Below are 6,004 nucleotides of genomic sequence, written 5' to 3' on the forward strand. Positions count from 1 at the left end.
CCCAAGACCATATAACTTTTAAAAAGAGAGCCTAGGACTCCTACCCAGGCTTGTCTAACTCCAAAGCCTATTTCTTTTGCCCCTTGCTGTAATCCTCTCCAGTTTCTGAAAGGAAAGGAGTATTTCTATGTTATGAGGGAAGGAAAGATATGAAATGATTTGAAAGTGAATACAATCAGTCTTAGACAACTTTTTAAAAAATCCTTCTGTCTTCGGTGCCTAGCCACCTCAATTTCTGTACCTTTCTTCTATATTGTTATGCTTCTTCTATGTTTTAGAGTACAAATTTAATAAAGCTATTGGCTCTATTACAACATTTGGTATTTACAAAGTCAAACTTGATTAATTAATATCACTGTTCCCTGTCCCCTGATTTCCCATGGGTATTATGCCAACTCTATTTCCTCTCACCGCCCTATCCTCTTGGCACCTGTGACAGACCCTCGTGCTGTTTAGTAGAGACAGAAAGCCATTCTGCTGCCCCAGATGGATCCCAACACCAGTTCTTTCTAAAAGCTTTCCACCTGTTATGATGACAGCTAATGTGGTCTTAAATTCATATTTACACACAGCTTCTTAGGATAGAATTCTTGAGTAAAATGGCTGCAGTATATTCTGTTTGCAAACCAACATGTTTGATTATCACGTAACATCAGAGACGAAAGGTCATCCAATCCAATGCTTTTTGATTCTTGAGACTAGTGGTGAAATGCACACAACTTGTTAACTAATGATCATGCAAAATTAGAAACCAGGTCTTCTTATCATAACTCTTCTAATAAACAAACAACTACAAGGCCAAAGGCAGCATGATGTGGCAGAAGGAGTATTTGACTAGGAATCAAGAGTGCTGGGTCGAATATTTGATTATTCCACTAACTGTGTAACTTTAGATTGAACTGTTAACCTCTCTGAACCAGTTTCTTCAACTATAAACTGATGGATTTGACGTAGAATTGTGCTGTCCAATAAGACAGTCACTAGACACACATGTGGTTAATGAGCACTTGAAATGAGGCTAGTCCAAATTGAGATGTTCTGTGAGGATAAAATACCCATCAGATTTCAAAGACTTAGTACCACAAAAAGAATATAAAACATCTCATTACAAACAAACAAACAAAAAAACCAAACCCATTGCCATAAAGCCTATTCCGACTCATAGCGACCCTATAGGGCAGAGCAGAACTGCCACATAGGGTTTCCAAGGAGAAGCTGGTGGATTCAAACTGCCAACCTTTTGGTTAGCAGCCAAATGCCTAACCAGGGCCCCAGTAAATTTATATTAAATACATGTTGAAATTATAATACTTGGTGTATACTGGGTTAAACAGAACATATGCTGTTGTTGTTAGGTGCTGTTGAGTTGACCCTGACTCACGGCGACCCCATGAGTACAGAGTCGAACTGCTCCATAGGTTTTTCAAGGCTGTGATCTTTCAGAAGCAGGTCGCCAGGCCTGTCTTCCAAGATGCCTGTGGGGTTCAAACCACAACCCTTTTGGCTACTGGTTGAGCAGTTAACTGTTTCCATCACCCAGGGACTCCAAATAAAATAGATAACTAAAATTATTATTTTTTTTACCAATTTCTTTTTCCTTTTTTTAGTGTGCTACTAACAAATATAAAATTACCTATGTGAATTGTTTACTTCAAGCCAGTTGATTTTATGTTATATAAATTTCACTTCAATAAAGAAAAAAATTACCTATGTGGCCTATTTCTATTAGTCACACTGCTTTAGACAATCTCTCAACTTTCTTCTAGGTCAGGAGTCAGCAAATTTTTTTTCTGCAAAGGTCCAGATAGTAAATCTTTTAGGCTTTGCCAGTCATATGGTTCCTGGTGCAGCTACTCAACTCTGCTTTTGTAGAGCTAAAGCAGCAACAGACAATACATCAGTGAATGGTTGTGACTGTGTCCCAATAAAACTGTATTTGCAAAAACAGTGGTGGGCTGGAATGGCCCATAGGAAGCTGTAGTTTATCATCTATGTTCTATGGGTCTAGTCACTCTTTCACTCATCATTTACTGAGAAGTTTTATCTATCTTAAGATACATAAGATAGTAAAATAAAGACTCAGCTTCTGCCTTGAGTCCAGAGGAGAAGCCAGATGCATAAATACACAAGCCTTTACAATGCAGCATGAGTAACACTGTAATCAAGGGAGTTAGAGAAGACTTCTCAGGGGAGCAACAACTGAGTTAGGGTTCTGAAAAATGAGTAAGAAATTTCTACGTAACAAAAGGTGTATCTAGGGAGGTACGACAGCATATGTAAGGGGAGGCGTTTGTATGTGTATATGGGAGTGGGTAAGAACTGTGGTGGTGATAGCAAGAAGTGAGAAAGGGCCAGATGACGAAATATAAGCTACATGGAGAGCATAGTCAGATTCTATGATGCTATACATCAGACAGGAATTCTGAGGGCCATTCAAAGCATGCCACATTGGGAGCTGGCCCTAAGTGTAGCACCAGCCATGGAAGCTAGCCAGCCTGGCAGAGTGTGGAGAGGCCCCAGAGAACCACAGAAGCAGCCGCAGAAGTGATGAGTGGACAATCTCCAGTAACTAGATCTGTTTTGCATCAGAGAGCTGAAAACTTAGCCCAATGCTGGCCACCAGTAGGGCCAAACGACCTTAGTGGATACTTTCGGCAGGACTAAGGCAGAAGCAGACAAGGAAGGCTCAAGAGGTAAAGGAAAGGAAGGAACATAATTGAAAGAATAAGAGAGTGAGGCGAAAACTGAAGTCTGTAAAAGAGGCAATAGACTGCTAATTTCCTTATGAAACTGTATTAGTTTCCCGGAGCTGCCATAACAAATGACCACAAACTGCTTGGCTTAAAACAACAAAAATTTATTCTGGAGGTCAGTAGTCTGACATCAAGGTGTCAGCAGGGCCATGCTCCCTCCTTCCTCTTCTGATGCCCCCAGGCTTGTAACAGCATAACTCCAATCTCTGCCTACTTTTGTCTTCAGATGGCCTTCTCCTGTGTGTGCCTGTGTGTCAGCTACTCTTTTGATAAGGATACCACTCATTGGATTTAGGGCCCATCCAAAATCTAGGATGATTTCATGTGGAGATCCTAAACTAATTACATCTGCAAGTCCCTATTTCCAAATAAGGTCACATTCTGTGGTTCCAGGTAGACATAAATTTTCAGGGGTACTTTTCAACCCAGTATAGAGATCCTCAGAGATACTGGAGGAGAGGGGCTACCAGCAACTGGTAGGCCAAGTTCTCTATCAGGCTGTACTGAGAAATCCCTTGTATAACAGGAATTTAGATATATAGATGATAATAGATGATGGATGGATGGATGGATGGATGGATGGATGGATGGATGGATGGATGGATGGATGGATGGATGGATGGATGGATGGATGGATGGATGGATGGATGGATGGATGGATGGATGGATGGATGGATGGATGGATGGATGGATGGATGGATGGATGGATGGATGGATGGATGGATGGATGGATGGATGGATGGATGGATGGATGGATGGATGGATGGATAGATGATAGACAGATGGATAGACAGATAGACAGACAGACAGATAGACAGATAGACAGATACATAGTTGGGTCCTGCTCCCAGAGATTTAGATTTAATTGGAATCAGGGGCATTGGCATTTTTAAAAGATGATTCCAGTACATAGCCAGGCATAAGAACCACTTCTGTGGCTGACTAGAAGCTGATGTAACACCCATATGACCATTTGGCTGGTAAGAAGATTCTCAAGAGAAGCCAGGCAAGGCAATACCAATCAAATCCAAAAGCATTTTCATATGTGGGAAAACAATTAAAATTACATGCTATACTAATCCACAAATATAGTCAATTATTGTTATTTGTTACCTATGAAATGTAGCAGCACACACTTTTTTTCTACATGAATGTTTGACATGACTAAAGTCAGAAGGCTGTGCGAAAGAGATTTTTGGTCACAGATATTCTATTCTGTTTTTGTGATATCATCAAACTGCTTGGGGACATGTCTTCAGATGCTCAGCCAATTCAGAAAGTAGAATGTTGCTATAAAGTTAATGAATTGAAGCAGCTGCAGACAACCAGCAGATCTTAAATTCTGGCTTAGAATTTTTCCCCCTTCTGGCAGAAGAGAGATCCACACAAAAATATTTAATCAAGGGCGCACAAATTAAAGAGCTATTAAAAATTGTACTTCACCTTTCTGTAGTGGGAGGAGTATAAATTGCTATTTCTTTGCTTTTTAAACCAAGAATAGAAAATAGGGAACTATTTCAAAAGGTCTGGTCTATCCGACCACCTTATTTAAAATTGCAATGCCTCATACCCTATCTGCCTGCTTCCTTTATTTTTTTCTCTGTATCGCTTCACCTTTTTCCATACTACATAATTATTAGCTATTTATTTTGTTTGTTGTCTCCCCCATCCCCACTAGAATGTAAGAGGGCAGGGATTTTTGTCTCTATTTGTCTAGCCAAATTCCCAGTTTGAAGACCTGGTAGTTAAGAACTAGGCTGCTCACCAAAAGGTCCGCAGTTTGAATCCGCCAGCCACTCTCTGGAAACCCGATGGGGCAGCTCTATTGTCTTACAGGGTCCCTGTGAGTCAGAATTGACTCTGCAGCAGTCTTCGGCACAGCCCAGTAGGTAAGAGCTAAGGCTGCTAAACCAAAAGGTTCGCAGTTTGAATCCACCAGCTGCCCCTATAGGATCACTATGAGTTGGAATCCACTTGTTGGCAATGGGGGTTTATTTTTTTCAAGGGCCGAATAAATATTTGTTGAAAAATCGAATGAATTGTTTAAAAACTCTTCTGTTTAACAAGTTTTAGAACAAGAAGGGAAATGTCTGATATCACTTTAGGAGTAAGTTTCTTTAAGGAGCAAGTTTAAAAAAAATGTTGGAATTCTACGAAAGCTGTTGGAAATGAGTCAATAATACATAACTAGTGTTTAGGTATAAAATCAGTTATAAGCCTGGGAGAAACTGAATGAAGTTAGTCAACAGTTGGAGAATTGCCTGTTGACTGAAAGAAGACCTTGCCTGGATTTTCGTTCAGGTCTAGATCATACACTGTCGTCTTCTTCTTTTTTTTTTTCTTTTGTTACAAGAGACCAAAACAGGTCAGAAGGAACAGGGAGAGTTAGAGAAAGTAACTGAATGTTTTCTTTCTATACATTGTAAGAAAAAGTTACAGATCCACTCAGAGTTTAAAAACAGAGTGGAAACTGCCTATAAGATTTTTTTTTCTTTTTTATGAAACAAAAACCCTTTGCTGTCCAGTAGATTCTGACACATAGCAACCCTATAGAACAGAGTAGAACCGCCCCATAGAGTTTCCAAGAAGGACTGCCAACCTTTTGGTTAGCAGCCATAGCACTTAACCACTACACCACCAGGGTTTCCTTCTTATAAAAATTTGCCCTGAATTTCTATAGTTCTGGAGCTAGGGCACCCTTGCCTACCTCTGATTCTAAGAGAAGATTTACAGCAAATTTAATCTGCATGGGCCCAAGTAAACCAAGGTTAGTTTAAACAGAGGAGGCATTTGACTATAGTTATGTTAAAGGCTGGTGAGCAAGATTCTTGACTATGGAAGATGTTTGATTTTCTTGTCATTGTTATACATTGTTGATGACTTTGTAAAAAAGACATGTCATTTAACCACTATGTATTTTGCATAGTGTATTATTCGTTTCAGTAACTAATAAAGTTCAAGTGAAAAGGTATTACCCGGTGGCAATTAATTACTTCTGTAAGAAGCCTTCCAATTTGGGTCCATGGCTCAGTCATTCCTTCTCACCTGTTGGCAGCAAACTGAATTTTAGGCATGGTATAGGAATTCCAGAACACTTAATTGTGCTCATGGAGAACCTGTACATAGACCAAGAGGCAGCTGTTTGAACAGAACAAGGGGCTACTGCGTGGTTTAAAATCAGGAAAGGTGTGTGCCAGGGTTGTATCCTTTCACCATACTTATTCAGTCTGTATGCTGAGCAAGTAATCTGA

Source organism: Elephas maximus, chromosome 2, assembly GCF_024166365.1.
Source record: "Elephas maximus indicus isolate mEleMax1 chromosome 2, mEleMax1 primary haplotype, whole genome shotgun sequence".
Taxonomy (NCBI): Eukaryota; Metazoa; Chordata; class Mammalia; order Proboscidea; family Elephantidae; genus Elephas; species Elephas maximus.